This window comes from Sminthopsis crassicaudata, chromosome 1 (genome assembly GCF_048593235.1).
Source record: "Sminthopsis crassicaudata isolate SCR6 chromosome 1, ASM4859323v1, whole genome shotgun sequence".
Classification (NCBI taxonomy): Eukaryota; Metazoa; Chordata; class Mammalia; order Dasyuromorphia; family Dasyuridae; genus Sminthopsis; species Sminthopsis crassicaudata.
This window is the reverse complement of record NC_133617.1, coordinates 383,282,187-383,307,818: the sequence shown is the minus strand read 5'-3', so window position 1 is coordinate 383,307,818 and position 25,632 is coordinate 383,282,187. Positions and strand designations below refer to the sequence as shown.

The 25,632-nt window shown below is 33.7% G+C and overlaps 1 protein-coding gene across 12 annotated transcripts in view; it reads right to left on the bottom strand.

Annotated features, from left to right (window-relative positions):
* Window positions 1–25,632, bottom strand: part of NEDD4L (NEDD4 like E3 ubiquitin protein ligase) — a 453,149-nt gene that overhangs the window by 225,215 nt on the left and 202,302 nt on the right. For 3 of the 12 annotated variants that reach the window (XM_074279446.1, XM_074279445.1, XM_074279447.1), the window contains exon 1: window positions 20,499–20,759. The exons of 8 other annotated variants lie outside the window; for them this stretch is intronic. The gene's annotated coding sequence lies outside the window, so the exon portion shown is untranslated. Of the gene's footprint in view, window positions 1–20,498; window positions 20,760–25,632 lie in introns of those variants that run through there. One more of the 12 variants, XM_074279448.1, reaches the window with a different exon arrangement.

The following is a 25,632-nucleotide window of genomic DNA, read 5'->3' as shown; positions in this document are numbered from 1 at the left end:
TGCATAGATAAACAACTCAATAATGACAAGAAATGAAAGTTAAACATTTTTTTTTCCAGTTTTCAGAATCAGATCTTGTTTCAGAGTAAACTCTTTCTGTATAGGATTACTACTGATTCCAATATATTGTTTGTTGCCATATTTTAGTATAAAATTCTTTTTTAACTAGAGGTTTACTATTATTTGTAAGTTATGGTAGTAGAGACCAAGAAGTTATTGAACAACAACAACAAAAAAAAAAAAAAAAAAAGATCATTTCTAAGCTCCTATTAGGATACTTAACACTTTTCAGGGTACTTTGTCTAAAGTAAAGTACACAGGAAGATGTGGTTGTTCCAAGATTTTCTCTCTCCTATCTGATTTTCTTTTTTTTTATAAAATGAATAGGTTGAATTAAATGAAATCCTAGGCCCATTGTTAAAAGTAAGGAAGATAGGCACTAAAGCAAAAAGAAAAAAGGGAATACAGAATTAAGATGAGGCTGTAACATAGACTAAATATATAAATGTGAGGATAGAAATCCTACAAGGCAATAATCCACCATGCTCCAGACTTGTAAGCAATCCACATGTTTATAGAAACAACACTATGGGAAAGATGTGGGGTGGCACCTGGCATCCATTAAGAATACTTCAACTTTAATAGCCAGGCCAAAAAAAAAATCAGCTGTAGAAACTGAAATTTTCTGTGTTAACCATCTGAAGTATTAAAGGAAAAATGGAACAGTGAAAAGTTCTAGCCTTAGGAACCAGGGTCTAGGTATAACCCCTCACAATTTAGTATACTAGAGTGAGTCTTGAAAGATCTTTGGGCCTGTTTCCTCATTTGTAAAATGGGAGTGGGAGTGGGGGTGGGGGTTGGGTGGGGGCATCTATGATTTCTAAGATCTCCGTAATATAAATCTATCACCTTGTCCAAGAGTTTGCAGTATTTTTACTTTTTTTCGAACCATAATGACTTTGCCCTAAATTGTAACTACATGTGTCACTTTAAAAGCAAAGTCCAAAACTGAGCACAGTACTCTAGATACAAGCTTGAATAACAGAAATCGTGTGATATAATGGAAAGCGCTCAGATTGGGAGTCAGAAAACCTGGGTTGTGTCTGGTTGTGTCACCTATGTGATCACTGACAAGTCACTTATCCTCTCTGGGTCTGTTTTCCTCAAATGTAAAATTAAATAAGCATACACTTTAATTTTAATTCAATGTTGCACTATGGAAAGTGCTCTAAGGAAGTATTCAAAAGTCCCTAGTCATATTCCAACTTTGCCACTTACTCTATCCCTTTCTTTGACATCATGTTACCAACTAAAATTGTTTTTGCCAGACACAACTATATGCCTTCTGGTCATTTTTATATGTATGTGATTGAATTCCCCCCAAATTCCCTGGCTTCAGATATTATTAGATTTTAGAAAAAGTTACTAATAAGATCATGGTAGGTTCTACATGGTCGTTGGAGAAATTCCTTTATTTTAATTTCTGAAAATGGTGGGGGACTGGACAGAAGTAAAATGGTCTAATATCAATTTCCTGGTTATTTTTTTGCAGATGTTAGAACTGAAATAAAGAAAACCAACAGTGATGGAGCAAAAACCCTAAACCAATGATAATCTGGTCTTATGGGGATTTGAACAAGAGGCAATTAATAGAGGATTATGGCTAAGTAAAACCACAGCTGAACATGTAACTGCCAGCATGCTGAAGGCAGAGAACCAGAGAGGCAATTAGGTAGGGGGGGAAAAAACACAAGGGGGAGGGGAGAGGGAGAACATTAGTTACATCAATGAATGGATATGAGGGAAAGCACACAGAGATTACCATGCTTAAGGCTCTCTATGCAAAAGAGAATTAAAGAGAATAAATTGTGATTCTCAACAAGAGTTTATTCTGAGAAATGGGTGAGACACAGTTAATCTTTCTTATCATCACTCCAAGTTCTATCACCTCAGTTCTTCAGAGGTCATTTATCCAGAAAACTCAGAATCACTGAATCTCAGAGCTGAAATGCTTCTCAAGGGTCATCTAATCCAACCACATTGGAAAAAGAATCCATCTACCAAATAATCGATAGCTTATATGATAATCAATCAATCTTTCTTGAAGACCTCTTTGTGAAGGGAAATCCCTTAACTTCCAAAACAACCCATTCCACTACTGGATGGCTCATTCTTAGAAAGTTTGTGCTTACATCAAAACTAAATCTTACTCTAGAGTCAAGCAAGAAAAAAAAAAAAATCTTTCTAATTACTCTTCCATTGTGGCAGCTAGTGGTAATGTGAATAGAAAAAGCAGGGCCAAAGAAGGAAGATCTAAGTTCAAATTTGGCCTTAAGCACGCATTAACTGTGTGATCCTGGGTAAGTCATTTGATCTGTTTTCCTCACTTATTTTAACTATAAAACTGAGATAATAACACCTACTTTGCAGGATTGTTGTGAGAACCAAGTGAAATAACATTCATAAAAAATTCTTATTGTAGTGCCTAATACATGGTAATTACTATATTAATGATCATTCTCTTGCCCTTTCTCATCTGAAGGTTAAGAGAGATCCATCATCTTCTCTAGACTAGATATCTTTACTATCTTCAATCTAGCCCTCACTAGAACCTTCACCAAGTAGACTGTCTTACTATGGACACACCAGTTTGTCCATGTGTTTCCTAAGTTGTGAGGGCCAAAAATAAATACAAGCCTCCAGAGAAGGAATGACCCCCAACAGTTTACAGACTTTTTTCATAGACATCTTTAATCATAGATTAAATCAAGGAAACATCAGTTTTCTTGGCTATTAAAGAATACAACATCAGATTGTGTCAGACTGATTGCTATTTGAATCTGCCTCATTTGGGGCTTGTAAAACTTAATTTTTGAACTGAGGGAAAGACTTTAAATTTATTGCTATTAAATTTTATAAGATTCAGCCCATCATTTTAGACTGCCAAGTCTTTTTTGTATCTTTTCATCAATACATTGGCTCTTCCTTCCAGCTTTGTGTTAAATACCAATCTCTTAAAATGTCATCTACACCTTTATGTAAATCATTGATAAATATATTTAACAGCTCAGGCCAAACCTAGATCTTTGTGATATTCAACTAGAGACCTCCTTCTATATTGGCATTAATCCTTGGATAACTATTCTTTTCATCCAAGAAATTCTGAATCTACCCATTTGTAAAGTTAAAATCTGACTAAATTAAATGCAGGACATTACTTTGATCTAATAGACAAGTTAGCTAACCTCCCCCCCCCCAAAAAAAAAAAAAAAAAAACAACAACAACCAAATGTTTAAACTTCCAAGACTTCTTTTTGATTTTCAAATGTAATTTTTGTGATCATTATTTCCCTTTGTACATGTTGACTAATCATACAGTCTAAATTTTTGCCAATAAATAAATTAAATATTATAAGTCTATAGTTTGCAGATGTTAACCTCTTCCCTTATTTCAAACCAGGACAATATTTGTCTTCAACCATAGGAAACTATACTATTCAATAAGAACCTCCAATTCTTTTTTTTTTCCTCAATAGTATTTTATTTTTCCAAATACATGTAAAGTTTAACATTCATTTTTGTAAAATTTTGTGTTCCAATTTTTTTTGTGTAAATATTATGTTCAATCCTTTTAAACATATTTCCATATTTGTCAAAAATGTCCTATTCTTTCAGCATTATTTATTAATATTCATATTATTTAATTAAATTAAAATTAATTTATTTTTAATTAATAATAATATTAACAAATGATGCTATTACTAATTTGGATTTCTTTTTTTAAAAAAGGGATCTCAAGTAAAATTCACTCAGAAAGTCTTTACTCAAATAAAAAATTTTCAAGCCCTCATTTTGAACCAACTAATGGGATTTATCATCTGGTTTCCCTAGCAAATTGGAAAGAGGAAATGGGATTGGTAAAGAGATAAGCCTGAGATAGGAGAGCATCAGACAAAAGAGCAGAAAGTGATGGTTGATTATACTTGGCCAAAAAAGAAAAATTACACTCTTTAAAATGCAAAATTCTTAGCAGTCCTTGGCCACTTGGTGAGCAAACAACAAACCCAGGCATATTTTCCAAAAAAAAAAAAAAAAAAGCATTTCATCTATTCATCCTGCAGTCTAGGTATACAGTCTAGTCCTACGATCTAGATATATTCTATGCTAATATTTTTTTCATTATACTACTACTGGGCATCTACCTTTCCTTTCCAATAAAAGGTAATTGTTCTTAAAAAAAAAAAAAAAAAAAAAAGGAAGATGAAGAAATAAGGGCCTTGGGGGAAGCATAAATATATCAAGTTTGAATAGCAGGCTTTAAAAATAACCACTCCTTTACATAGTCTCTTTTATCAAAAGCCATCAAAATATAGCAGAAGACTTACGTCATTCAATTTCTACCAGGAAGACAGAAACAAAGAATAGTTCTATAAAGAAGAGTACAAAGTTTAGACTTGCAGTTAAAGTAAGAAATGAGAAGGGGAAAAAAACAAGAGTCAAAACTATATACCTTCTAATTGGTGGACCATCAGAGATAAATAAAATATTTCACATCTCATGCAGCTAGTATGTTATAATGGGACAATCACTAGACAAAGAAAGAACTAATAGTTTAAGTGTTGGTTCTGCTACAAAAATAGTTTTGTGACTTTAGGCAAGTCAACTAGTTTCTATGGGCTTTAGATTTCCTTATCTATAAAATGAAGAGTGTAAATTAGATAAGTTATTGTTCTTCCCCCATCTCTAATCATCATAGCATCCTATAGTTCTAATAATCAAAATTAACCTCCCACATTTGCTTTAATTCACCTTTAATACATAGGCAGTACCTTTAATACATGAATAATATTCAACTAATAAGATCATAGAACTCTTTTCTACCTCTATCAGAATATGAGAACATTCTCCAGAAACCAGGATGCTACTTAGTGTCTTAGCAGAGAGAGTTCTAAACTTAAGAAGGGAAAGACCTAGATTTAAATCCTTCCCAAGATACTCAAGAGCTGTGTGCAATTGGACATGCCATTTAAATTCTTCTTCCCCTCTCTCCTTCTCCCCCACCCCTTTCCTATTTCTTCATCTGTAAAATGTCAATAATAAGAGCACCTAATTCTCAAAGTTATTGTAAGCATCAAATGAGTTAATTTTACATAGTATGTAAAAATCCCATTTTTTACTGGATATCTTTCTCCAGTAATTCTTAAGTCCAATGCTTTCCCTTTCTTAATTATTTGCTGTATTATTGAGTATGATTATTATTTCTCTTCCTGTATTTCCCTTCTATACAGCTCTTTTGTTTGTTTGTTTGCATGTTTTCTCCCCGAAGATTATAAACTCCTTAAGGGCAAGGATTGTCTTTGTATGTGTTTGTAGCACCTGGCATAGTGCCTGGCACATAGAAGACAGTTAATAAATGTTGGTAGTTGATTAAAGTATTCTGAAATCCTAAATCCCTATTTAAATGTCAGTTATTATAAATTATATTTTAACTTTTGCTAGAAATCATCCATTCTATACTTAGTATTAAATGATAAAGAAGGGAATTTATAATGTTGACTTCAATTTCTGTAAAACAATCCCCAAAAGGGAATAAACTACATTTAAAAAAAATTAAAGAAAGGACTTCAGCACCATGGGTAGAACTTTGGGAAGATTTATTAAAAGCCATATCTAAGAACAACACAGGAAGAAAAGGCTTAGCTGAGTCCCAATTCCTATCTATGAAAGAGGTTCTCAATTTGATGGTATCCCTAAATTTCTAAATGAAGTACTTAAAATATTTCAAAACACTGCCATTTCATCCCTTCGATCTCTTCTGATCCAGAACATGGTCCCTCCCCACTTCAACATATAGTTTCAGGAGTAATGGTTATTGGGCAGCCTCCTTGGAAAGATTCCTACCAAACTGAGATAAGTTTATCATTGAATTTCATCAGCACCTGAGGCCTTTCTAGCTTAATTAAACCTCCTAAAAATTGATTCAAGAATGGTGCAACCTTCAAGAATTTAGGATTATCTCTGTATCACAATGGATACATTTCCCTTTATTCAGAAAAGGCATGGAGACCAAACAACATTTAAATATAGAAGTTAAAAAAAATAAAATACTGACTTGATTTTCAATGTTAAATCAAAAGTAATACACAGTAGAACTTAATCAACTGTACAGAGGTGCATGCCTATATATGTAAATGTATGTTTTCATGATTCCTATGAATATAATTTTGTAAACTTCCCTCCCCCTGTGAAATACTAAGCATTTTTATACTTACATTAAAAAATAGATCTGGTAACACAATAATTTTCTTAATGCTATTATATCCTGTCTACTCAAATTCATTTTAAAATATAAGATATCAGTCTCCTTCAAGAATTCTCAGGACTGAAATAGGCTGATAAAAGCCAACTGTAGCATTTTAATGAGTAATCTTTGTGTTTTATGCTAAAGAGGATTTAAATCCAAACTGAACAGATCATTTAGGGAAAGGGGAAGTTACTGACTTGGTTGCTAGGGAAACCTTTTTCTGATTGGGGGTAGAGAGAAGACTGCAATGGGTTTTTAAGAAGACCAAGAGTCAAATCATATAGCATGGCATTTTCATCTATCTTTTCAGTCTTCTGAGAGGGAAGAGGAAAGAAACAATGAGTAATAGAGGGACTGGTAGTTTAAAGGCTCCCATGAGACTGGCAAGACAGTACTCCATCTGGAGAGAAAGACTAGCTAGTTAAAAACAGCAGAACAGCAGCTAGCAAAATAAATGGCCCGGGCTATGTATCATTCCCAGTTAAAGGAATAGCAGAAGAAAAATCTGCCAAAGGCTAATTTCTAGATCAAAGGGAGGCACAGCTTGAGCATCTGAGAATTAGGGATCCATTAAGAATAATAAAATTAAGCAGAGAAAAAGATACATAACACTGAGCAATAACAATAACAGTGGATGCTTCCCACCCCACCCCCCTCCTCCACCCCCAGGTTCATTGAACTAGTCTTTATTTTGCTTTATATTGTATTTTTATTTTTACAGTTTACAATTATATTGTCAACAACTGGAGGTCCTAACGGGTTAACACTCAGATGATTTGTATTGCTGAACTATAATTATTTTTTTTAAAGAAAAAATGTGCTTTTCTGTTGTCATTACTACAACACATATACTATATATGTGGCAGTCAATGTACAGGGTGAATCTAAAAATCTCTTCTGAAATACAAACATTTTAGTTCTGAAATGCCAATAAGAATATTGTCAAATTACTAATATAAAAAATAATTACTATATACGCAGACATAATAATATAAACATATAATAAACGCATCATAAGCAAAGTTGATGGAAAACAAAGAAATATGCATAGAAGAATCGCACATGTTTAACATATACTGGATTACTTGCTGCCTAAGGGAGAGGGTGGAGGAAAGGAAGAAAGAAAAAAATTGGAACACAAGGTTTTGAAAGGGTGAATGTAGAAAACTACCGATTACGTGTATTTTGAAAATAAAAAGCTAAAAAAAAAAAAAAATAAAAGCTGGAAGTAGTTAATTAGAAAAAAAAAAAAAAAGATAAGCAGAACAGAAATTAAAGTCCAGATTAGAAAACATATGAGCCTCAGAAATCTATATATAATGTTAGTCTTCAATGTACATCTATTTTAAATTATTTGGTTTTGAAAAAACAAATATTATCCTAAAAGGATTTAGATTAAGGAATGTGTGGCCTATAACAAGTAGATACTCAGAAGAATCTATCAAAACTGGTTTTGTGATATATGCTTTGGTTTATGAAATTTAAAATCCATTAAAATAATCACTAAACCCTGTGATGCATTGCTGGTTCTATTTTCTCCTCTATATATGAATTTTCTACATTTATGCAGAATACCACCCATTCATCCCTTCTCATTCTAAATAATCTTTCTCTTCCCTGGCCCCTCATAGGTCCACCACAGCAGGGGTACTGAAAATGTTTCTTCTAGTTCTCTGGATGTTGATGGCAAATGTGGTATCTACTCCTGGGGAGGATGAAACAGATAGATCATCTGAGTTTTGGAGTTCTGAGCTACAGTAGACCAAAGTCTATTGGGTCAACTAAGTCACAATAATGTGGTGAGCCCCTGGAAGCAGAGAGTCTAAGGATATTGTTTCCTTCAACAGACACCTTCCCCCTCCCTAAAAAAAAAAAAAAAAATAGAACTCAATCCTCGTTCTTTTTTTTTTTTTTTTTTTTTTTCTTTTTTTAAACCTTTGTTCAGGCTTTGATCCACTAACCACAGTCTTCTTCTTGTCATGCCATAGTATCATTGGTCCTCTTCAAAAATATAGGATGAACAACAACATTTTCCAGGTTTGGGGGACATCACTCTCTCCTGGTTCTCCTTTTATCTACTTTTTTTTTCTGTTTCCTTTGCTGAATCCTCATCTAGGCCATATTCACTGATAATAGGACTCACATAGAGCTCTGTCCTAGCCCTTCTGTAATGTTCGGGCTAACTTTCTGGAGGACTTGGGATCAGCCCAAAGATGGGATGTCTCATTTCCAGTCCTCAGTCCTTAAATACATTGGTATGATCACATCATTACAGCACACTATTACATCTAAGTACTAAAGTATATGTATAGTAAAGAACCATCATCTCATCAATTCCACTGAGTTAACACCTTGTTGTAAGTATCCTTGTTTCACGTATACTTCTCCAGAGTTCCGGGGTTATACATCCTTCTATACTATTTCATATGGAGATCTCATCAACTCCCATGGATATAATTATTATTTCTACTATGATAATTTTCATTTCTACTTCTATCTTAATCTCTGTCTTAATATGAGGCAAAGCATTCTGAGTTGGTCTGATCAGCCACAGTTGTACATATTAGCTTGACTAACTTGACTTAAGTGATGTCATTTTTGGTCCTGTTCAAAGGTCCTTCTGTCATAGGACAACAACCAATCTCTTTGCTAACCTCTAATCTCACATCTCTACCTGCAGCTTAGATAACTAGAATTGGATGTCCAATAGATATTTTAAACTCAATAATGTTTAATGGGAACTAATTATCTTTCCTTCCACATCATTTCCCCTTTCTTATTACTGTGGAGAACATGATCATTGTCCTACTTTCCCTAGCTCTAGAGTCATCCTAAATTTGCTACCATCACCCTTCCTGTATTTAATTTATTGCCAAGGGCTATAGATTTCACCTATACAACATCTCTCAAACTTTTCTCTTCTGACCTCGCCACCATCTTAGTGCAGATCCTTATCAACTCATTCCTGGATTAATGCAATAGCCTGCTGCTTGGTTATCCTGCTACAATTCTCTTCTCACTCATTCAGCCACCAATGTATTTTTCATAGAGCACATGTCCAAACATATAATTCCTCTATCAATATACACTAATGGCTTTCTAAAACTTACAGTATCATACACAAAATCTTCCTTTTGACATTCAAAACCCTTCCTAACCTAGCCCCTCCTCCAACTTTCTAATTTGTCACCCAACCTCTACTTTATATTCTTTGATCCAATGATACTAATCTCTGAATTATTTCACAAAAAGATACTTTTGGCTCAGTGAATTTTCTCTAGCTGTCCCCCATGCCTGGAATGTTCTCCCTCATCATCTGCCTCCTGACTTCTCTGGCTTATTTCAAATCTCAACTAAAATTCCACCTCTAACAGGAAAACATTTCCAGTAAAAAGAAAAACAAAAAGACTTTATGCCATCTCTGTTATTGTCCTGTTAATTATTTATTCTGCATATAGCTCATCTGCTTGTTCTCTCTCTCCATTTGCTTGCAAGTTCTTTGAGGGCAAAGATTGGTTTTAGTTTATTATTTTGCCTTCCTTTGTCTCCTTGTGATTAGTACAGTGTCTAGAACTTGGTATGTGTCTACCTCCCGAATGAGAGGCCAAGTGGGCCAGGTCAGAAAAACAGAACAGACTAAAGTCAGTGTCATTTGGTAATGAGATTGGATATGAGTGGCCAATGTACTTCCACCCTAGATGAGATGGAGAAACCTAGCTTTAAAATTAAATTAAATTAAGGAATGCACCTTTATTTCATCATGAGATAAATAGATTTTGAAATTTCCCAAAGGCAATCTACTCTGCTCCCCTTCTATTCAGTGCTTATCCAAGATACACAAAATGATAGATAAGATCTATGATTACTTATCCAAATTTACATTATCATTATGATAATCTGGATAAGGAAATCTGTCCATTTGGTTTTTCCTGCATGGATGGTTTTGATGAACATGAGTGACTTTATGGATCTTATTTGGATGGTTCTGGAGGTAATCAGCAAAACATCATCCCAGAATGACATTAAATGCCTATTAATGAAATACTTTCATGATAATGAAATACTTTGTTTAGGCATAGGAGACAAAAAAAATAAAAAGTATCCTAAACAAAAATTATTAATTATCTAGTTCTAATTCAATTTTTAATAAAAATCTTAAAAAGGTTAACTGGAATTTCTGTATAACAAATTTCCCACGAGCTGCTTTTATGAAGACTGAAAAGTTCAATATCTTTAACTTGAATCTTCAAGGAATATTATCACATCTGGCACTAACATTGACATCAGTAATCCTGTTCTCTAACTGCCAAAGATCTATACCCAATACAATCTCTTACCATTTAATCAGTATTTCCCTTTAAAGTAAGTGCTTTTAAGTACATTTTAAACATAATTATTTCTGAACTGTAGGCATTCCATATTATATTTCAGTGCTCTTAATATTTGCTCTTCTATAATGGGGAAAAATAAATCCCTTAAAATTAGATGGAATTCACAAATAGAGATGTGAAAATGTGTCAAAACCATTGGTAGTCTTACTCTTGATGGCTATCAAGGATTAGCTACTAAATAGTGACTGTGTGTACTTGGATAGGAAGGAGAAGGTGAAATGTAAAAAATTCAAGAGTATCAGAAAGCAGGTTTCTGCTTTCTTTAACATAGCAATGACTCACACAATTTATATAGTACTCTACAAACTTTTTTCATCAACTCTTGTAAGGCAGATAATGAAAGTGTTACTAGCTATATATCGGAGAAGTGAAAAGTTACTTAGTGATATGGCTAAGACTCAAACTAATCTATCTTAAGCTTACTATTTGAGTACTAGTCTGCTTCAGTGAAAATAAGCTTCCTCTTTCCTGTACCAGCTTCTGTTCCTCTGTATCTTTTCTGGGGAACTTTCCTTAATTTAAAAGTTTCTGTATTTGAAATATTCCAAGCTAGAAGCTTCTTCTGCCTAGTTAATTGGTGTTGCCTGGCTTGTGAATTCAGACGGAAGAGACTGATACAGACCTGTTGACCTGGACCCCTTCCTTCCCTATTAAAATAAAATACAAACCAAAAACAATAACAACAAACCCTATTTACTTGGCTATTATCCTGAATTGCCTAAGACAGTCAAATCATCATGTGATGTGATCAGCTGCCCTGAAACACGGCCCTGGAAGTCCTACACCATTGTAGACTTAGCCTTGTTACCATGGTCTCTTGTGCCTTAGATTCCCCTAGGGATAAAACTGGTTATACACAGGTTATATATACACCGGTGTTTTGTTTTTTGTTTTTTTGGTTTTTTTTTTTTTTAATCCTTTCTCAGTATTTCTTTGGAGCTATTGATTCCATCCCAGGTTAACAAAGGTAAATAGGCTAAATTTGGTGGTATCAGTCCTAGTTCCATTATAAAGTTTCAAAGGGCAGTTCTAGACCTAATGTTAACAAAGTATTATTGGGCTGCTCTCTTTTTCCTTTATGGGCATCCACTAGTGGCTTCCACCCTGAGCTGTCTCTAGTGAAGCTTTGTGCTCTTAATCACAACAAATAAAATTGCTTTCATCTTTACCTAGGCTCCTATTTCACCTGTGAAGCCTTATAAATCCCAATAATGAATACTGAATCTACCCATAAATGGAAAAGATTCTCTATAACACAATCAAACTTCATAACGGAGAACTGTATCATGTGCAGTGAAAAGACACTTAGAGTTGATAGATTTTAAGTTTGAATCCCACTTCTACTATTACCTAATTATTTTACAGAAGACCACTCTCTCTTACCTTGGTATCCTTATAAGTCAAACAGGAATAACAATATTTAAAGTAACTATCAATTTGCTGTGAGATAAGCTCTTTCTAAACTGCAAAATGTATATTATATAAACTGAGTTGTTATTATTACTATTATTACTGCCATAGGAATACGCAAACCATCTAATAACTGCCTTCTTAGTTTCTGGTCTTCCTCCTCATTGGTATTTTTCAACAAATTTCAATGATTTTTAAAATGTTCTGAACAGCAATATCAAAGTAAAACTAAAATATTGTTTATAACTTGCTTTTTGTTTTCTTTTCCTTTTTTTGGTGGGAGGGGAGTATAAAACCCATTCAACAAGTTTATTTGAACGTTTACATGTAAAATGTACAAAAAGAAGTAAAATTATTTTTGTCTGCTGTATAGATCAGTTAAAACTGTAAAAATGTAAAAATCATGTTTATATTTTCAAATAATTGCTTTTCTTTTTAATTAATTACAATTGAATAATACATGTTTATAAGTTGGTTCTGTTTGCAAAAAAAAAAAACTGTCCAAAACTTGAATAAGAAGTCAGGACATCTCAATCAATCTGCAGAAAACATGATGTGTGCTGTTATCTCAATTACTATCTATGTTATGAAAAGAAGCTGCCTCCTTTAATTTCTCTGACTTGAATACATTACCATTGGTCAGTACCTGCTTGTGGGATCCTCTAAATGCTAAAGTTAATTAAGTCAAAGGCACCACTGGAAGAATTTATCATCACTACCATATCTGATAATACTGTAACATTATTGAAGAAATGCTAAAAATTATGGTGTTGAAAAAAATTGGCATAGTTCTGGAAACAGAAGTAGTAATGGTCTCACCAGACTATTGATTATAAACACAAAATGAGTTTCTGAAGATGATTAATGGTTTCATTGAGAATATACTCAGAAATTCATTAAACATCTTCATCTTCGGTGAAGCAAGAACAGTCAAGTATAAAAATAGCTCACATTTATAAAGCACTTTAAAGTTTACAAATCATGTTCCTCCTAGTAACTCTATGAGGTGGTGAAAATATCACCACCCCTGATTTACTGATGAGAAAAGTAACCCTTAAAAATGTGAAATAAGTAAAACCCTTTCAATTATTTCCCCTGCCACAAATTTCTCCCACCTTCCTCCTAGCTCACAGAGTGATTTTTCTAAAGAGCAGACCTGACCCTGTAAGCTTACCCTCAGTAAATGTATATTGAACCTGAGATTTTTTTCAACTTTATCTCCATCCTTTTAAATTTCTAATTTCCAGTTTCATATTGTACATATTGAATGCACAAGAATAAAAATATGTATAACATATTATAAATAAGTAAATGTAAACATATTGGGGAATACTAAAAAATAATTTTCCCTGATAAGGATGTATAATCAAAAGCTTTTCAGATCAACATTCTACTGTAGGCAGAAGAAAATTTCCTGATGCTGCATGCTCTTTGGAGAATGAAGACAATCACCCACATAGTTCACGATAACATCCCACTCAAAGAGCAAAGCCAGGGATTAATTTGGAAAAATGTAAGTCTGATGGGAGAAGGATCAATTATTCAGCAGTTCCAAAAGGTAAATGCCTTCTAGGGGTAGGCAATCAAATCACAGGATGACATTTTGCTGGGGAGGGATTTTATGACTCCATTTAGAAGAATGAGAAGATGCACCAGAATATTGAAGGGCTGTCCCTCAATGGAAACTCCAAATTTAGGTACTTAGTGAGCCAGTAATCTATTGGAACACTTGATCTATTTCTGTGTCCAATTATGGGTGTCTCTAAGTACATCTTTATTTTCTCAAAGGTGAGATAAAAGCTTCCCTGCTGTGTGTATTATACCTTGAATGCCTATATATTAGTGACATTTAAAAATTTTCCTAGATGTGAGGGCAACAAATCAAACAGAAAAAATAAATCTTATGGGTCAGCCTACGGAATCAGATCTGGTCTAAGTGAGATCTGAAAATAGATGAGGCCTTGGGCCAGATGAACTATTTGACACCCCATCACTGAATTATACTGAAATAGTTTGATAACTCTAACTACTCAAGAGTCACTAAAAACTCAGGGAATTAAAGTTCACAACAAACAACACACTTTTATATGCAGACACAATAATGACTTTCATAATTGCAAAGTGAATAATAATTGGCTTCCAAATCTTTGTAACCAGAATAACTAGTGCTTAAAACAGGAAAGGCTCTGAGAAATCTTTCTAATTGATACAGGGACACACTTTCCCCTCACATGTGGTTTTATTTTTAATCAATGAAACTCTTTTGAAAATTATTGAAGTCCACAGCTTCTGAGTATAAACTGGAAATTGCAATGGCATTTAGATATAGTAGCAGCAAGATGATTTCAGAGAGGCCTGGAGAGACTTACATGAACTCATGCTAAGTGAACTGAGCAGAACCAGGAGATCACTGTACACAGCAACAGCAAGATTACACAATGATCAAATCTGATTGACAGTAAGGACTCTTTTCAACAATGAGATGATCCAGAGCACTTCCAATGATCTTGGGATGAAGAAAATCATCTACACTTCAAAGAGAGGACTGGTGGGAATTGAGTGTGAATCACAACATAGTATTTTCACTCTTTTTGTTGTTTGCTTGCCTTTTGTTTTCTTTCTCATTTTTCCCCTTTTTGATCTGATTTTTCTTTTTAGATCTTGATTTTTCATGATAATTGTGGAAATATATAGAAGAATTGCATATGAATTGGGTTGTTTGCTATCTAGAGGTAGGGATGGGAAGGTAGGGAAGGAAAAATTTGGAACACAAGATTTTGCAAGGGTGAATGTTGAAAATTATCCATTCATGTTTTCAAAATAAAAAGCTTTAATTAAAAAAAAAGAAAGAAAGAAAAGAAAAGAAAGATGTGGTGGCAGCTATGTAGTATCTATAGAGTTCCTGGACAAAAAAAAAAAAAAAAGATAAAGAAAAGAAAGAAGAGAGGATGAGAGGAGACAAGCAGAGACAAGGGGAAGGGGAAAAAAGGGGAGGGGAGGAGAGGAGAGGGGAGGGGAGGGAAGAAAGGGTAGGGGAAGGAAGAAGGAAGAGGAGGGAAGAGCAGAATCAGATATTTGTGCATCACCCCAAGGTTTCAGAGCCATTATTCAAACTCAATTTCTCTGGATTTCAAGTATGGAAAAATAAAAACTAATAAGGCAACCATCTTCCAGGAAGATTTTTTTTAAATCACTATTTTTCTACCACTATTATTTTAGCATCAAATTCTCTGTATATCCAATTTGCTGCCAGTGGCCAATTCATGTCTTCCACTGATATCCTCATGGAAAAAGTCAGGAAGACCCCTGGGGACATAAGACTCAGATAGGATGTGATGTCATGGATAGGTCACATTTTGTACTCTGAAAGTGAATGCCCCCATGAATAAGATCATAAATCCATTTGAATGAGTATCATTTTGCCTTAAATGTTATTTTAACCTCTGCTTTTCAGTAATAAATATACAAATCTCAAAGACTAATCAACTACTACCAAAACACTGAGATGAGCTAGATTTTCCCTTTAGTCTCTGCTACTTGCAACTTTTTATAAGAAAATTATTCTCTATTTTCCTGGGCTTAGAGAATGCTGAACAAACAACTCTCTTTCTTTTCATTTCCCTGCCTTCACAAAGATCTAGTTTCAGGATAACAAGCTACTGTAATCCAGAAAAGGTAAGTTACTATGTAACCTCAAAACTGAATTATGAATTTCTACCTTGTTCCCTGAGGAAAGTATTGATTTAACCTGCTTTTTCCACTCTAGTCAACTCTTCATGTCTTTCAGCTTTTTCCTAGTTCCTAAAAGCTATTCCTTATTTCAGTGAAGTATTTTCAAGGTCATTTTTTTTCTTTTTCTTTCTTTCTTTTTTTTTTCCTGAAGGAATTGGGGTTAAGTGACTTGCCCAGGATCACACAGCTAGGAAGTGTTAAGTGGCTGGTGCTCTGTCCACTGTGCCACCTAGCTGCCCCCAAAAGTCATTTCTTTAAGAGGATATGAGATATTGTAAACTCTGGTGTTTAAACAGTGTAGCCAGAATATAGAAATTTATCTATAGAAACACACATTAAGAGGTGGGATAAGAACTAAATAAATTAACAGCAATAATTCCACCTTCTTTTACTAAAGCATCAATATACATATCAAAGAAAGTTGTTTAATTAAGACTCCAGGGCATTAACTTGATTGAGCAAGCACTGGAGGGTTAACAAAGGCTCATATTGCAGTCATGAATGTTCACTAGTGCAGGTCAGAAAGTCATTATAGCTTAACATGCATAGGCATAACATCATTACACAAACTCTAGATGCTATGTGGCTTTTCCTAGGTTACTACAAAAATCAGGATACCAGCTTATAGGAACTTTTTTTGTTTCCTGTCATATTCCAAAATGAAATTATATGGTAATACAATTGCCTTAGGACAATGAATCTCCCTAGCTTAGCAATTAAATAAAGATGACTGGAGTGCTGACTTCATTCTTCTTTGCAATGATAGTCCTCACAGACATACTTTACATATTCCTCTATTTCCTTTAGAAACTGAGAACTCTACCTACCTGGGCACAAATGCACCAACCTCCATAGATTTGGATGCATGGTGTCATTTAAAGAACAAGCATTTCAAAAGGAATATTTCATTTTTCATTTAAATAGAGAACAAAACTACTTTATTTTCTTCTACTATAATTGTCTGACATAATTCAAGTATCAAGTCATTAGTACTCAAAAATACTACTACTCCTCCAAAATGCTGCAAGAGATGCTCCTATCTATGGAATAAAGGAAATATAAATCAAATGAACTGAGGTGGGGGTAGGAAAAAAATCCAACAATCAAATATAGAAAAGATAGGAGTGAGAGAAAGTAAGTAAAAGGTATTCATATGGATTTGTGGATCAAAGATAAAGCCTCACAAAGTGCTAAAGCCCACAACCAGATAACTATAAGAGAAGTTACATCTGGTAGCCAACAAGTCTACAACAGTTCTTGTAGACTGATTAAAATACAAATTCTTAGTCCCATAAAAAGTAAGTGTACTACACCCACATTAAAAGTAGGATCATTTCTCTTCCCATATCACTAGGGCAGAATAACAAACATCAGCTAAGCAGAATCAACTTACAAATAAATTTCCATTAAAAAAAAAAAAAAAAAACAAACAAAATACCTTTTTTTTTTTTAAAAAGAGCAAATTATGACTATTACTTTCATACTTAACATATGGTTGGTTACCTTTGAGTCTGAGGATTTGGTTACTATGAAAAATCTTGAATAACTTTATTGTCATAATCTTGTCATTAAAGTTTTAAATCATCTGATTGGTATTTTTATTTTATAAACCGCATTCCCATAAGAGTGAATTACCTGTACTCATGAACCCTATGACTAAATGGCCTATGCTGATATGACAGGATGGTGAGTCATTCACCTTCCTTAGTTTTTTTGTATTCGGTAATAAGTTGGCCAATAATCAAACAAGCCAATAATCAAATCACTCAGGTGTCTTTGCCAAGAATACCCTAAATGGGATCATTTTTTTTTTTTTTTTTTTTTTTTGTGATAGGACATCAAATGAACAATTTTGCTTTACACAGTCAAGAAGTAAGGAAAGGAGTAGACTTCTACCTGTTTCTCATTAAATATAATTTGCTTTCATGTTATTTAGCCTAGTTAATATTTCTATTTCTTAAGTCAATTGTTCTGCATACTATGTCCTAATATTGTATAACTTAGGTTCCATGTGCTTTTTTTTCCAAGGAAATCTCAATTTATTAATCCTTCATCTAGGATGTCAGAAAAGTAAAGAGCTTTTATATATATATATATATATGTATATATATATGGAAGATGTAAATGAGGAGCTATGGTTTAGTCTATTGTTCTACTCTTCACCCCAAGGATGATTAAGAGTTCAAGCATTCACTTGGTTGACTGATAGGGGATAGATCATGATTATGAGAACCATCTCAGGACTATTTTGTATCCTATCAACTCTGATGACAAAAGTAGCACAGGATGTATGAGTTGTGTGAATGTTCAGCATTTGGAACCTGAAGCTTTATGAAAATTGTTAGCCAAGTTGATCTGAAGTTAAGAAAGTTTTCTCCAGTCCCAAGAGCCATCTTTTCCTGATGTCAAGCAGAAAGCAGAAAGCTACTGAATTTTCCCAAATCAACCTTTTTGTTTTTGTGTGGCACAAGCATAGCTATGGAATGCAACAAGCACAAATATTTATTAAGGATAATATGATGGCAAATAATTTGGTGAGGAATTTTGAGCCACCAGTAAGATATTTCAAATGTATTTCTATAAGCACAAGACACCAATTGAACCTATGAACATTTCTGGACTTGGGATGAGTCACCTGTATCCCTAGTAAGGAATTCAGAAGCACTTGCCAGCCATTAAGGAATGTGTGAGGTAACAAGCTTTGCATTTTCTGTTTTCTGCACATACCCACCAAAAAAAGGGACCTGCCTATCCAAGAATGGAAAACAGAGGTTGGGAGTAAAAACTGATTTTGGAGAAAGAAATCCTGTATATCCCAAATTCAAAATGAAAAAAAAAAAAAAAAAAAAAAAAAAAAGGCTTCTTTCATACTTAAAGACATAACCATTATGAATTTTGTCTATTAAAGAAATTGGAAGCAACACAAGCAGCATGGCCAGGTAATGAAAGCTCTGAAAAAGGTCTCCTTAAATACTATGCATTCATTTCTGTCAGTTTTCTTTTGCAAAAGGTAGGTACAAAAATGCCCACTTTTGGTAAAAACCTTTAAAATATTTAAAAGAACAAATTAACATTATAAAATTGTAAACATGCAGTAGCAGTAAAACACTAAGAAAAGAGAATAGCTTTTTTAAGTTTCTAAATTATTCTCAAAATGAAAAATAAATAGATGTGCTTTAATGAATTCTCTAGCATCTATGAAGTTTATTATACAAATGCTTCAGTAGAAAGCAATGCACTTTATATTTAAAATTTAAATATAACTGCCGTTACAAGTGAAAATGAAAAACATTTAAACCCTTATCTTTTTTCTAGTTAAGTAAAAAGTTTTTTCCCCCTACTTTTCCTTTCATTTATCCCTTCAAGTAATTCATCATTTCATGTGATTCAAGAAGATGAAAACGCACTATGCCTTCCTAGCTCAGAGAAAACTTCTGCAAAGGCATTACAGAAAATTTTCCCCCCTATTCACTGTCAGCACATCTTGCCAATGTGGCAATAGCATCTAGGTATAGCACAAGTTCTAGAGTTAGTTTCGTTTTGTTTTGTTTTTAAATCAGAGAGAAATTCAACTTAAACATGCATGTGGCTATTTATTATAACAATGTAAAGTCAACTACTTTAATCTGTTCACAGCTTAGAATTATTTCTAGGTTTTAGTACATTTTATTAATCACAAGTTGCTGGCATATTTTTACCTTTCTAAAATAAGATATATATTTAAAGTAGGTTTCATTGATATTGAATACTTAACTGTTATTCAAATTTATTTCAAGAATAATAAGTAGTAGAGGTGAGAAAATTAGAAGAGAAATTTATGGAAGAAAAAAAATTTGCTGTTAGGCCAAATGAATTCAGTTCTCAATAAACATGTTTTGCTTTATATTATGTAAGACATCTCAAGAGAGTGAGGGATGTTGGAAGGGGAGATTCTATGATTTTCAAAATTCTAGCCTTAACTCCCCAAAGAAAGAAAGAAAAAAACTTCCTTTACTAATTAAATTTGTGAAGGAACTAATTTTCTGGATCAGATTCTCTTCTAACTTTCCGGGCCTACAGGTAAAGAAGTGCCCTTTATAAAAAAAAAAAAAAAAAAAAAAAAAAAAGTTATGAGGAAGCAAAATGCTAAAACTGATTTTATATGGAAAGGAATCATTAATAGAATTTAAGAGCCTTTGATTTCCCTGATTTTCAAGATGTAAAATATATGAAAGATGGTTTTTACCATTCTGACATCTGCAGAATTTGTTCCCTTAGTTTTCAGTTTTCTTTTCTTTTCCTTTCTTTCTTTCTTTCTCTTTTTTTTTTTTTTTCTTTTTTAATGGAGGAAGAATCCATATAGAGGTAAGGGCAAAACTGTGAATACTATCACAGGAAGAACTCAAATCATAATTATTTAAAAGCACAAACATTCACTTCTTTGTCCAACACTCCATTAGAAGAGCCGAATTAATCAACTATAGATAATATAGTTAAGGAAAAACAAACAGACTATTTTATAGTTGTGTGTACATATAGATTAGGCTTGGATCACACGGAACTGTTTCAATCCATTGCTATTTAAACAATTTTAAAACAAATCAAAATTTCCTACCACCATCTAACAAAGAGTTGTTACACGTTCCCAAGAGAAATTAATACAGTAGCGTCTTTGTTCTTACCTGTAATTTTCCTCAAGGTTCGGCAGGTATTAGCAACCTCTCCTGCCCAGGACACCCTCGATTTAAGTCCACCTCAAAAAAGCACCAGAAATATCAGCCTTCCCCAATCACTTCATCACTTTCTTTGTCTTGTTCCTTTCATGTTCTGAGCCAGTCTTAAGGCACACTTCCACAGATACTCCAGGAAATCCAGCAAGTTTTAACACAACTGAGGAGGAATTCCAAGAGCTGCTACTTAGACAGGTGACTCACATAAAAGACAGCTAGAGAGAAATAGTTGTTGGTGGAAAAGGAGTTGAGTCAAACTCCACCCCTTCAATAAAGATTAAATATCTCCACCCTTCTTGGCAATTAGTTTTTTAAAATCACATGGTGACAACTAAACTGCATTGAACAAGTTAACTATGGGTACCTTTGGCAAGAGACTGTGGCCATCTCTTTCTTTAATAATGGGCTATAATAACTGTAAATCTAATGGACCCAGAAATCGCTCCATAATTCCATGCAATATTATATGAACTTGATTGATTGGGGGAGAAGTGAAGTGTTCATTATTACTGATATTTCTTTTCAAGAAGGTTAAGGGATGAGGGAGAGAGAGATGGGCGGGAAAACAGCAAAACTAACCAGCATTTACTTTACCTGACATATTAACTAATCTCTGAAAGTGTGGGGGTGGAATATTTTTTCAAACTCTTCTTGCAAATGTAAACATTAAGTATTTTTTTCATTTTTTGGATTTACATTACATATTCCTGACTCCAACACTGTGCCATCTTTAAGTCAAAGGCATAGACTTTCCCCACACTTGGTTGGCATAATTCCAAACTGTGTTTCTCAGATACTTAGACAAGTAACAGTTTCTTCAAGAAAGTCACATCAAGTATAAAGATATCAAAGAGAAGGCTGTAGATAATACTTTAAAATAAAATGATATTCTGAAAACAAAGCTAAATAAAAATGCACTTAATATCTAGATAATTCCATTCAATAGATATATTTAAAAACTGCAAAATGAAACATAAAATAGATTTGGAAAGTATCCTTAAAAAAAAAAAAAAAAAAAAAAAAAAAAAAACTAACCAATATTAATGAAACAATGAAACACAAGGTTAATAAATATAAGACAGATATAGAAAGACCAAGATTTCCTTACACATGAAAAATAGGTCAAACACAATCAGAAATATACTTGGATTAAGCTGCACTTGACCACTATCATAATCCTGATGCTGCCCCTAACATTCATCCACCAAAACTTAAAAGTAATATATATCCCAAAATTCAGTTTCCAAGCTACATAGTACAAAAAACTTGAAATATAAAGATCTCTCAGAGACGGTTAAAATCATGTGGTATGGTGCCCCCTGTTGTAGCAGGTGAGCAGCAGGTAATACCTTTACCATAACAAAGGTAAACTGCTTTCAAATAAAAGACTGCCCACCTAAGTTCCCTTCTATAAAACTGTTCAACCGGAAATTCTAATAATAAAAACAATCCTAACCTTCTTCAATGTAGATGCATTTCCTGACACCTCAAACATTCAGCAATGGGAATAAAGACATCTAAGTTTCCAACATTTCTTGGTTAACCTCATTAACCACTTGTCTAAAAATTTCTACAATGAAACCTTCAAGAGAATTCCAAAACCAAAGGCATTGAATTGAATTCAACACTGAAAAAAAACCTATCTAAAGCAACATACCTAGTTACTTAAAATTTTACAAAATGGAATTTGTTTTCTATAACTATTTTAGTAGAAGAAAAATACTGACATGAAAGAGCAAAGAAAATGAAGCCAAGATGACAGGGAACTGAGATAAATCTGACTTTAGCCAATAGTGGTTGTCCACTCCAAAGAGCAAAGTGACACTGAGCTATGATTATCATAGGGCTGGGTTAGGTTAAAGAGAACATTGGCAAAGAAAATAATGATAAGAATAATGACTTACATTTGTACAGATTTTCAAATTTACAAAGTATTTACATTCCAACAAGCCTAAGAGACACAATGTAGGGATTACCCTTCACTTCCATCTTAAAAGCAACTGGTACAAAGATATTAGGTGATTTGACCTTCAGCACACAATAAATGTCAAAGACAAGATCCAGATTAAAGTCTTCTTAGTAATTTTAATTCAATAAAGATTCATTTAAGTGGCTACTATAAGGAGGATACCTTGCCTGCTGTTGAATGTAGAAATAAAATAAATAAAACAGAACCTGTCCTTATGGAATTTGAGTGGTAAGGAGGGGAGGAAGTGGGAAAGAGCATAAAGAAAGAGGATTATAAATAAATTCACTGCAAGTTGGGAGGGAGAAGAAACTAGGAAAACCAGTAGTTTCACAGAAGAGACTGACTGGAAAAATAAAAAGATTCTGATAAATAGAGATAAAAAAGGAGTTGGGGAGGGAGATGTTTAAAAGCTTGGAGGTGATAGAGATGAAAGCTAGTATTGGAGCTTAGTGGAATATACAGTTAGAGAAGGAGAGAAATAGGAAATAAGATTAGAAAATATATTAGTTCAAAGGAGAGTCTAATCATTTATGTATTAGGAAGTCTTGTTTTGCTTTGTTTTGTTTTTTTGGCAATTGTGTAGAAGAGGGAGGGACAGACCGAAACAGATGGACAGAGATAGAGGTAGAAACAGAGATTGAATAGAGAGATAGAGAGGCTATAGTTGTTTGTCCTTTGTCCTTGAAGAGGACCTTTAAATCAGGAGGTAATGCCATATTTAAATGAATTGTATTAAGATGAGGTCTTTAATAGGTGTCAATTTGATGCCACACCCAGTCAATGATTACAAACAAGAAGGAGGAGAGGAAAGGGGAGGGGAAGGGAAAGGAAGAAAAGGGAAGGGTGGGAAGGGGAGTCCAATCTGGAAAGGGAAAATCCTTAAGGTCAAAACAAACATGAATTGCTATGTATATTCTCTCTGAGTGAACAGAGGACCAAACAGAGGCCCCAACCATTTGGGGATTGGCGTAAAGTTGGCCAACCAATGAGAATCAGAGTGATTTGGTTTAAAGGCTGATCCTAAAGAAAGAAATCTGGCCTGATAAACTGTAAGATATCTTGGGAGGTTTCAGTGATACAAAAAGAAATGAAGGGAGGGAGGAAGGAAGAGAGGAAGATAGAGAAGAAAGAAGAAAAGGGGGGAGGTTGCAGGTTCTCAGTTGCACCAAGACAAATCCTTTGGAGTGTAAGGCATTTTTTAGGTACTGGGCAAATATTTGTATACTTTTCTGTACAACCCAGAGAGAATACTAAGGTAAAAAACATTCATGGCAAGTAATAGGTTGTTAGATACCTAGAATAAAAAGAGAAAAGAAAATTTAAGATGTGAGTACATATGTCTAAAAATCTTTGAAATAAAAGTTTATTGGAAGATGAATGGATGTCCATCAATTGGAGAATGGTTGGGTAAATTATGGTATATGAAGCTTATGGAATATATTTGCTCTGTAAGAAATGACCAGCAGGAGGAATATAGAGAGGCCTGGAGAGACTTACATCAGCTGATGCTGAGTGAAATGAACAGAACTGGAAGATCGCTGTACACTTCAATGTTGTGTGAAGATGTATTCTGATGGAAGTGGATATCTTCAACATAAAGAAGATCCAACTCACTTCCAGTTGATCAATGATGGACAGAAACAACTACACCCAGAGAAGGAACACTGGGAATTGAATGTAAATTATTAGCACTACTGTCTATCTACCCAGGTTACTTATACCTTCTGAATCTAAGGTGCAACAAGAAAATGGGATTTACACGCATATATTGTATCTAGGTTATATTGTAGCACATGTAAAATGTATGGGATTGCCTGTCATCAAGAGGAGGGAATAGAGGGAGGGAGGGGACAAATTAGAAAAATAAATACAAGGGATAATGTTATTTAAAAAAAAATTACTCATGCATATATACTGTCAAAAAAATTTATATAAAAAAAAGAAAAAAAGAAAGAAAAGTTTATGTTAAAGTGTCCGGTAAAATATTTCAAATGGAATATTGTGTTTTTAAAATCTAAAGTACTGGGAGAAAAAAAAATAATTCTGAAAACATATCTATAAAAGGAAAAATAATAATTATAGCTCATATCTAGATGGTGATTTAAACTTGACAAAATATCTTCTGCACTACAACCCTGATAGCCACATAAGAACAGCCATAATTACTCCCATTTTACAGAGTAGAAAATCAAGTTTTAGATTAGAAATTAAGCAATATGCTTAGGATCACATCACTATTAAGTCCTGCAGTCAGAATTCTAAGGTGGGATTTCCCGAATCCATGATCATGGCTCTTTTCCTTATCTGCATCATGGTTAATACCCTGGTGTTATTTATTTGATAAGAAGGAGAAAGAGAATTAAAAATGCTGGGAATGAACAAGTTTCCCTGTTGTGTTTAACATCAGTTATGGCAAAAGAGAAAGTAGGAGAAACTAGGACAGTTGGAGGGGGAGGAATAAATTGAACAAAGAAGTGATGACATGACACAGACAATTTCTTTATATAATAGCAGAGGCAAGGCCTGGTGATTAGAACACCAAGTTCTGTCTTTCCTTGTGGATCTAACACTGACTTTTTCTAAGTTTGGGAAGCTTTCAGTTTATATGTATTATAGAAAGCACTGTCTGGTTCCATTCTTCATAGTAGTGGCATATGAATTAAGTGATCTTACAAAATATTTTCAAGAGGAAAATACAATTTTAATTGGAAAGGGGAGTGCAACAGTTGGAGTCTTCTTATATAAAGGCAGCCTTCTACTTATAAAAGGGACCATATCCTAAAAGTTCATTTGAAAGCTGGTTTTTAAATTTAATTTAATTAATAATACAGTTGAATTATAGCCAAAAAAGTCCAAATTTGGCCTCCTAGAAGTACAGAATCATATAATATACAGGTGAAAAGGAAAGAAGATGAAGTAAAAGGGAAGAAAAGAAGAAAGTGACTTTTCTTCACTTTCTCAGCTATGGCTAAAGTTAAGGAAAATTCTAAAACACATATAACTTGTCTTTGGCATATTACCATTTCCCATTCCAAATCTTTCTTTTGCTTACTGATACCTCTCTTTCTCTAGGCTCCAAATTCCTTCTCACTGTCCAAAAGTCCTGATTGCTACATT